Source organism: Ixodes scapularis, unplaced genomic scaffold (assembly GCF_016920785.2).
Source record: "Ixodes scapularis isolate PalLabHiFi unplaced genomic scaffold, ASM1692078v2 PGA_scaffold8__174_contigs__length_109621045, whole genome shotgun sequence".
Lineage (NCBI taxonomy): Eukaryota > Metazoa > Arthropoda > Arachnida > Ixodida > Ixodidae > Ixodes > Ixodes scapularis.
The window spans coordinates 3,541,483-3,551,944 of NW_024609883.1; positions in this window are offsets into that span (position 1 = coordinate 3,541,483).

Genomic DNA, 10,462 nt, shown 5'->3' on the forward strand with positions numbered 1-10,462 from the left:
GAATTGTTGTTGTTGTTGTTTGCGGGTTTTATGGCGCAACAGCAACGGAGGCCATACTGCGCCAAACAAAGATAAAAAGAAAACAAGCTGTTATTGTTACTGTGCTACAAAATAATAATTAGCTATGTGGAACTAGATCTGATTAATCAAACCTGCGTTAGTAATATAAGTCAACAAACGGTCAAATGGGATGAGGGGGTATTCTCCCAGCAAAAGAGCAGGATGGAATGGGATTTGGAAGTGAAACAATTCAGGAAAGTGAATACGACGTTCCTTGTCCAAAGCTGAACACAGCCACAAGATATGCATGATGGTAAGCGTATCCCCACAATGTTCACACACCGGTGGGTCCTCTCCACTAAGAAGATATTTGTGCGTTACGTAAGAATGACCGATTCGAAGACGGCACAATAGTACTTCATGGAATCGGTTCCTCTGAGAAGAGCTCTCCCAGAGCCCAAGAACCGGCTTTGTAATATGAAGTTTATTGTTGCACTCCATGTTCCATTCAGACTGCCAATAACGAAGAAGGGATGACTTTGTTAGAGGTTTAATGTCTTGGTGTGGCAAACAGGCACGGGACGGGGGAAGATTACCTGAGGATGTAGCGAGTCTGTCTGCTTCCTCGTTACCTTTTATTCCCATATGACTGGGCACCCAACAAAATTTTATATTTAGGCCTCCATGTACAGCTTTATTGAGCTTATTTCGTAGTTGCTGCACCAGCATATTTTTAGTAATTCTCAAAGAGCATATTGCGGTAACAGCACTCTGAGAGTCTACGAATAGGACAGCCTGCTTTATTTTAGCCTGGAAGATATAATCTATGGCCATAGATATTGCATAAACTTCAGCTGTAAAAATGCTGGAGAAAGTATTTAGACGTTTCACTTTAATAAAACAATCAGAATGTACGGCGCTGCCAACAAATGATGACGTCTTAGCACCATCAGTGTAAAAATGTGTGTAGCCTTCATACTTCTTCTCAAGCTCAGAAAATTCCTGTTGGATGATAAGAGCAGAGACGCTATGTTTATTAAACTTTGTGAGAGCCCAGTCACAAGCAAATGGCACTATGTCCCAGGGGGCAACACAGTCTACATTCTGCATAAGATTAACTTTGTCCAAACGAAGATCAAGTGAGGAACAAAACTGCTGTACTCGGAAACTCAAGGGCCTTACGATGCTTGGCTTATTCTCAAAGAGGCGGCAATATCTAGATTTTTGGAGGGAGTTGTAGGTTGGATGATTACGGTTTGCAAGTATCTTGTAGTAGTATGTTAAGCTTAGATGCTGGCGTCTTTTCTCAAGTGACATCTCATTTGATTCAGCATATAGGCTGAGGACAGGGGACGTCCGGAAAGCACCTGTTGCGAGTCGCAGTCCAAGGTGATGGACTGGATCCAACATCCTGAGCGCGGACGGTCGTGCAGAACCGTAAACTGGAGCCCCATAGTCGAGATGGGATCGAACAAGAGCATTGTACAGCCGTAGAAGGCATTTTCTGTCAGATCCCCAAGTTTTATGGGCTAAGACTTTCAAAATATTCGCAGTTTTGAGACATTTTTCTTTGAGTGACTTGAGGTGAGCAATAAAATTGAGCTTTTTGTCAAAGATAACACCTAAGAACTTGTGCTCTTTCCTGACAGGGATGCAGGTTCTTTGCAATTTTAAGGATGGATCCAGTGATAGACCACGGCGTAGAGAAAATGGGACACAGACGCTTTTCTCGGGAGAAAACTTAAAACCATTTTCGTCCGCCCACTTAGCAAGCTTATTTATGGCAAGCTGTAGCTGACGCTCGCAGCTCGAGAGATTGCACGACGAAGCTGAGATTTGGATATCGTCAACATAAAGTGAGTATGTAATGGACGGTGGCAAAACCTGAGCGAGAGAATTCATTTTGATAACAAAAAGTGTAACACTCAGGATACCTCCCTGAGGAACCCCGTTTTCCTGAACGAATGGATCCGACAAAACAGTTCCTAATCTAACCTGAAACGTCCTGTCTGTTAAAAAATCTTTTATGCACTGCAGCATACGGCCTCGAATTCCATAGCCATAAAGGTCTTGGAGGATGCCATATCTCCATGCTGTATCGTAGGCCTTTTCTAAGTCAAAAAAGACCGATACACAATTCTGCCTATTCACGAATGCTTCCCGTATGGCCGTTTCTAAACGCACCAAATGATCCAAGGTGGATCGTCCTCGGCGGAACCCGCACTGATTGTTATCCAAAATGCTTTCCTTTTCTAGAACATACACCAGCCGCCTGTTAATCAGTCTTTCATATGTTTTCCCAAGGCAGCTGGTCAAAGCTATCGGACGATAACTAGAAGGCAGAGATGGATCCTTACCCGGCTTCAGGAGAGGGATAATGTGTGCCCGTTTCCAAGCCGCGGGAAAGCTAGCCCTTTTCCACAATGAATTGAAGAAATTAAGAAGGGATTTAAGAGATTCTGGAGAGAGATTACGCAGCATCTCGTAATGCAGTCCATCGGGTCCGGGAGCAGAGAGTTTTTTTATATCAATGGCACTATTTAGCTCGTACTGTGTGAAGGGCTGATTATAAGGTGCAGCGTTTGATCCCGTTGTGACTATATTATGTTGCTCCGCACGTCGTTTAAACAACTTGAAGCAATCTGAATAACTAGAGGAGCTGGACACCGAACAGAAGTACTTCCCAAGAACGTTGGCAGTATCTTTCAGTGATGCACATGGAGGGTTGAAAACGGGAATCGTGAACCCCCTGTAATCCCCTTTGATTCTCTTGAATCTATCCCAGACCTCCTTAGCAGTTACAAAGCTGCTTAGAGACGACACATATTTAATCCAGGTTTTCCGTTTAGATCGCTTACGGGTCCACCGGGCTTTAGCTTTTCGTTTTTTAAACTCAACCAGGTTTATTGAGGTGGGATACCGCCTGAACTTGCCCCATGCCTTATTTTGCTCCGTGCGCGTCATGGCACACTCCTTATTCCACCAAGGTTTGCACTTACGAGGCAGATTACCAGTAGTTTTGGGAATTGACTGCTGAGCGGCGTTAATTATCTGCTCTGTCACATACAATGTGGCTTCATCCGCAGTCATGGAGGAAAACAAGGATGCATTCCACGTGGAGCTTAACTTAAAAAGAGACCAATCGGCTTTGTCTAACTTCCACCGAGGCATTCGTTTTAACAGAGTGGGAAGACAAATGTCGCTCTCTAAGGTAATAGGGAAGTGGTCACTCCCAAAAGGGTTATTAAGAACCTGCCAAGAAAAACAAGGCAGTAATGAAGGTGATGCAATAGATAAATCAATAGATGTAAATGAATTGTGAGCTGAACTAAAGAATGTAGGCTCCCTCTTATTAAAAAGACATATTTGAGATGATAGTAAAAACTGCTCAATTACTCTGCCTCGAGAATCGAGACGAGTACTGCCCCACATAGGATGATGGGCATTAAAATCACCTAAAATTAAAAAGGGTTGAGGGAGTTGTCCCACAAGTCCTTGGAGCTCAGAGAGATGCAGGGGAACATTCGGAGGCATATAAATAGAAACTACTGTTATAAGACGGTCTAAAAGAACACGTACCGCTACGGCTTCCAGTGGGGTGCACAGTGGGACCTCGGAGCAGGCAACCCCGCTCTGCACAATCACTGCCACGCCCCCAGAAGTGGAATTAACACGATCTTTACGAAAAACTTGATGACGCCTTAAAATCTGAGTATGATGAGCTTGGAGATGGGTTTCTTGTAACGCGAGGGCAATAGGCCGAAGATCATCCATAAAATAGTTAACGTCATCAATATTAGGTAAAAGACCACGACAGTTCCACTGCATAAAATGTAAATTCTTCATTTATCTAAAAAGGTGAAATGTAAAGTTAAAAAGCGAGAGGTAATGAAAAATTGAGAGTACTAAATTAATGGTTATTTGGGAGGGACCACTGGCTTTTTCCCTTTGGACTTCGAAGTCTGCCACTCCATGTCATCCTGGTCGGATGCAGGAGTGGGTGACTCGGAGGTATCATCCATCGCCTCCACTTCTGGAGGCGAGCCATTACCTGAAGGTTTTGGCTGGCTCGCTGCACGGGGTGGCTTGCCCCGGCCACGACCAGCCGAAGAGGCACCGGAGGTGCTGGGCAGAGTATCTTTCAACTCTGCCTCCTCCGGCCCCTTGGGTACTGGGGGAGCGGCACGAGGGTTGTGCCGCTCTTTCAAAGAGGAGGTCCTCTCTGCGGAGGTCGGGCGGGAGTTTCGCCCCCTCTCCCCAAAAGAGGACCGCGATGTGCGAACAGGTACGGCATTAGCCGGCCTGTCTGGAACCAGCGAAGTAGCCTGTGCACTCCCTCCAGGAGGAGGGGGGCACTGCTGCCCTAGCTGGGGGGTTGGGGCCTTGAGGGCTGCCTCCAGAACCTCAGGTGAGACCTGGGTAGCCCTCGATTCCGAACGTGGCGCAAGACCCCTGCGCGCCACGTCGGCGTAGGATCCCTTCGACATAAAGGAATACCGTTTCTTAGCTTCGATATAACTGATGTTTTCTTTGACTTTGATAGCAATGATTTCTTTTTCTTGCTTCCAGATGGGACAGCCACGATAATAGGTGGGGTGTGGTCCATTGCAATTAATGCAGTGGGCAACATTCTCGCAAATGTCAGAGGCGTGATCTTGTCTGCCACACTTCGCACATGTCTCCTTCCCTCGACAGCTGCGTGTTCCGTGGCCAAAATGCTGGCAACGGAAGCACCGCTGGGGGTTGGGGACATAAGGGCGGATGTGGCAGTTCAGGTATCCAGCCTTGATTGTTTCTGGTAGTGTATGCCTCTCAAAAGTAAGTATGACATGTTTTGAAGGCACTTCTTCACCATCTTTTCTAAACATAATGCGCTTTACTGCTACGACACCGGCACCTTGGAGTCCCTCGAGGAGTTCTTCCTCACTAGTGTGCAAGAAGTTGTCCTCGGAGAGGACTCCACGGATGGTGTTAAGTGTGCGGTGAGGACTCACCGACACTTTCACTTCAAGGATGGTGTTCAACTTGAGAAGTGCTTCGCTTTGCTTCTTGTTGTTTACTTCCACTAGGAGGTCTCCAGAGTGGAGTTTTTTAGCCTTGTAGGAAAACCCTACAAGGTGTTCAAGTACCTTGGCTACAACAAATGGTGATAGCTTTGACACGGGTTTCTGTTCATCAAGAGAATGAACAACGAAAAACTTCGTAAAACTTTCTATCTCAGATCCTTTTTCGATGGTCTTGTGTTCAGGACAGCGCCTTTTAAGGGCGTGCCCCGAACGGGGTTTGGAAGAGAGGGGCGCCATAAGAGGGCAAGAAGTGTACGGAATCTGTGGCGCGCCGCCCACCACGGAGCCCAACGCGGGAATAGGTAACACCCCATAACAAATATGGCTTTGCTGGAAGCATTACTCTATTAGCGCTACCCAGAAACTATAACCAAGTGTGGATCTGGACGAGAGTATCTGTCACCACCCAAGGTTAGCCCTTGCCGCCAAAGAAGTTGAAAAGGAAAGAAGAGAAATGAGAAGAGTGAAAAGGAGGAGGAGACAAGGGTGAAAGAAGGGAGGGGATAGTAGAAGGAGTGGCGACTAGACTGAATCATCCTGGCCGGGCCTTACCAGGACTCCCGTCTATGAGAAGCAGGGGCCGAAGTGGTGTATTGCCTCGCCCGGGGGGCCCCAAAGGGTCCAAACCTACCCCGGGCTTGGCTCAACCACCAGGATGCCCTTTTCCCCAGACACGGGAAAGCCACGCACAGTCAGACGTGGGCGGGCGAACCCGCATGGCTCGGGGTCCGTGGAGACGCCACTCTCCAAACACCTGCTTTCACAGGTGCCCCCTGCGGGGGTTAAGTTTTGAAAGTTTTAACAGTAATAGCTCGTGACACACCTTATCGAATGCCTTGGCGAAATCTAAGAAAATGCAGTCCACCTGGGAGCCTCGGTCAAGAATAGAATGAATGTCATGAGTGAAGGATAGGAGCTGAGTATCACAAGATAATGATTTACGAAATCCGTGCTGTGCTTCGGTGAAAAAATTATTCGACTCTAGGAAATGTACGAGTTGGGAAAAGATAACGTGTTCCAGAAGTTTACATGGTATGCTGGTTAATGAAATGGGACGATAATTGTTAGGGGAATACTTATCGCCACCTTTCGGAATTGGAACCACCTTCCCCACTCGCCAATCACAAGGTAAAATACCATCTTGCAGCGACTGTTCAAACAATTTTGAGAGAATAAGAGATGAGTATAGTTTAGTGTTTTTTAAAAACTTGGAATTAATTCCGTCCACTCCTGATGAGGATGATAACTTCAGTTCATCTATAATTTTTGCAATACCAGCAGGATCAACAAAGATAGAATCCATTGGCAGATAACAGGAACAGCTCATCGAAGCGTAAGTTATGTTGCGAATATCGGATTGATTGATTGATTGATTTTGGGTTTTAATGGTGCAGCGGCTGCTAAGGCCATAGTGCGCCAGAACAATGGTAGAAGAAAAAACTGCGGTGCTATTTAGTTAAAGGTGAGGTATGATATGAGAGTTTAAAATCTTTCATGAAATGCAGACGATCCAAAGAAAATTCACCAACTTAAATGTGCTGTAATAGGCCAATGCTGTTTAGAAAGTTAAAAACTTGGTTATGAGGAACAAGAGGCTCCTCTCCCAGCAAAAGGGCTGGGTGGATTGGGATCTGTTCTTTAAAAAACCGTGAAAAGTTGGTGCGACGCTCCTCATGATATTTCGGACATTGAATGAGAATGTGCAAGACGGAGAGTGTTTCATCACATTCTTCACACATTGGAGCATCTTCTGCTCGCAGAAGGAAGCCATGTGTGAGTTGAGTGTGACCAATTCTCAGGCGACAGAGAACAACTTCATAAAAGCGCTCGTTATGTCGGCAACTGGCCCACTCAGAAAGAAGAGGTTTCACGCAATGGAGCTTATTATGGACTTCAGTGTCCCATTCCTCCTGCCACTTCTTTTTAACCGACTTTTTCAATGATGCCCTGTAATCCAGGTATGGGATGCAGGTAACCTCTGTGTCCATGTCCCGACATGTTCTAGCGGCTTTATCGGCCTCCTCATTTCCGACTATACCGACGTGGCTAGGGACCCAACAGAAATTAATGGTGATGTTGGAGTTTGTGGCAGCAACAATCTTGTTACGTAATTGCAGAATAAAAGCATCTTTTGATCTATCTAGGGATGCAAGTGCACGGAGTGCACTGAGGGAATCTGAGAAAATTACGGCAGCCTTGATATTTCTTTTGATGATAGTGTCCACAGCTACCAGTAGGGCATATGACTCTGCAGAAAAGATGGTGGCTTGGTTGTTGAGCCGCGTTACAATACTGCATGACGGCCCGACTACAGCACATCCTACACTGTTGCTCCCCTTCGTTCCATCCGTGTAAAACTGTACAAAGTTTTTGTATTTTTCAGAGATTTGAAAGAACTCTTGCCTAAGATCTTCTGCTGGTACATTCTTCTTGTCATACTTGGAAAGAGAAAAATTAATTGGAATAGGTGTGACGTTCCAGGGTGCAACTGGGCTGGGCAACACAGCTACCGGGCTCGATAAGTCAATTGCAAAATTCTTGGCCTCGGATTTAAGGCGCAAAGGAAAAGGAGGTATAACAGAAGGTTTGTTCTGGTACGTCCTTTCATACCGCGTGTCCAGAAACACTTCGAGTGCAGGATGTCGAGGCATAGAGCGAACTCTTAAATGATATTGAAAGCCCAAGAACAGACGTCTTTTTCCGAGAGAGTATTCATTAGATTCAGCGTAGAGACTGGGAACTGGAGAGGTCCGGAAAGCCCCCGTTGCAAGTCGTAGTCCCAGGTGGTGGACAGGATCCAAGATCCGAAGAAGAGACGGCCGTGCCGAGCCGTACACCATGCAACCATAATCTAATTTCGATCGAACAAGGCACTGATACAAACGCAGCAGGCACCTTCTGTCACTACCCCAGGACTTGTGCGAAAGAACTTTTAAAATATTCAATGCTAACAGGCATTTCTTTTTTAGTTGCAAGATGTGACTACAGAAGCTAAGTTTCTTATCAAAAATAACCCCTAAAAATTTATGCTCAGGACGTACGTTTAGGGTCTGACCTCCCAAAGTTAGAGTGGGTTCTGTGATGATACCCCTTCGAAGAGAAAACAAAACACAGACTGTTTTTTCTGCTGAGAAATGGAAACCATTCTCATCTGCCCAACGTGTCATTCCATTAATACCTAGTTGAACTTGGCGTTCACAGATAGCTGAATTACACGAAGAGCAGGATATTTGCACATCATCAACATAAAGTGCATAGGAGAGAGATCGGGGAAGAACCTGTCTAAGAGAGTTCATTTTGATCAGAAACAAAATAACACTCAGCACCGACCCTTGGGGAACACCATTCTCCTGGACAAACGTTTCAGAAAGTGTCGTGCCCAACCTCACCTGGAACGAGCGCTCATCGAGGAAGCTCTTGATAAGAGCTAGCATTTTCCCACGAATTCCAGCTGAAACTAAATCCCTTAGAATTCCGTACTGCCATGTGGTATCATATGCCTTCTCAATATCGAAAAACACAGATAGACAATGTTGTCTGTTAACAAAGGCATCCCTGACCGTTTTTTCTAGGCGAACAAGGTGATCAACAGTTGATCGCCCTGTCCTATACCCACATTGAAATTTGTCAAACAAGTTTTCCTGCTCTAAAAAATACACCAATCTAGAGGTCACCATTCGTTCAAACGTTTTTCCCAGGGAACTGGTGAGTGCAATTGGTCTGTAGCTGGAGGGTAATGATGGATCCTTTCCAGGCTTTAGCAAAGGAACCACAATTGCCCTTTTCCAGAAAATGGGATAAGTTCCACTGCTCCATATAGAGTTAAAAAACAACAGGATGGTATCTAATGTTGCAGGATGTAAATGCTGAAGCATACTGTAATGAATAAGGTCTGGCCCTGGGGACGAGTTCCTTCCCTTGTCAAGGGCAATCATTAGTTCCACAAGGGTAAATGGTTGATTATAAGCCTCGTTAGAACCACCAGTACATTTTATTGGTACTTTCTCTTTGGCAGCCTTGTATTTTAGAAATGTGTCTGAATAATGCTCAGATCCCGAGACAGACATGAAGTGTTCCCCAAGAATATTTGCCTGCTGTTCTAGTGTGGGAACACGACTACCATCTAGTGTAAAGAGAGGGATAGTAAATGCACGGTAATCCCCTCTAATTCTATGAACCCTGTCCCATACGACTTTTATGCCTGTGGAACTGTTGACTGAAGAAGTGTACGACATCCAGGTGGTTTTTTTAGATTGGCGCCTTACATTGCAGGCCTTAGCACGTAGCTTTTTAAAATTAATGACATGTTCAACTGTTGGGTAACGGCGCACTATTGTCCATGCACAGTTTTGCCGCTTACGAGCTAGGCTACACTCCTCATTCCACCAAGGCTTTGGTTTTGATGGTAAGCGTCCTGTCGTTTTTGGAATAGAGCACTGTGCTGCTTGGACAATTACATTAGTCAGGACTTCACAGGCTTCATTGACATCTAAGCTAACTAATGTATCTGGATGCAACTCTGACTCCTTTTTAAAAGTGGCCCAGTCAGCCTTTTCTAACTTCGAACGTGGAGTTCGAGTTTGTAATGACTTAAAAGAGACTGTGCTTTTTAAAACAATGGGAAAGTGATCGCTACCATAGGGATTCTGATCTACACTCCATGAGAAGTCAGGCAGCAACGAGGCACTACCAATGGAGAGGTCGATGGAGGTCGATGATAAGGATGAGGTGCTAAAATAAGTTGACGTACCAGTATTAAAAAGACAAAGGCTTCGAGAAGTTAAAACTGATTCGATTATTTTCCCACGAACATCAGTTCGATCCCCACCCCAAAGGGTATTGTGGGCATTAAAATCCCCCATCAAAAGAAAGGGCTTTGGAAGTTGATCTAAAAGAGAGTGAAGTTCTGCACTGGTTATAGCTTGTGAGGGTGATAAATATAGTGAACAAACAGAAATGGCTTTATGTACTAGAACACGCACTGCCACTGCTTCTAAAGGAGTGTGTAAGGGTATGGCCGTACAAGCAGCCAGCCTTGGAACCACTATCGCTACTCCTCCAGATGAAATGGTAGCATTTGGGCGGTCCTTCCGGAAGACAGTAAAATTTCGGAGGAAGTTGGTATGTGTGGCATTTAAATGTGTTTCCTGTAAACACAGGGCTGCAGGTTTGTGTTCCTGCAGAAGATAGTCAACGTCGTCAAGATTAGTAAGCAATCCCCTGCAATTCCATTGAAGAAATGTTGCAGTCATGTGTTAGAGAGTGTTACTTTGGAGGTATTATTTGTTTTTTACTTTTATGGCGGGCCTTGGGAGCCTGCCACTCCATGTCTTCTGTGTCAGACGCATGAGAGGAGGCCTGGGTATTCTCATCCATAGGTTCCGACTCCTGTGGTG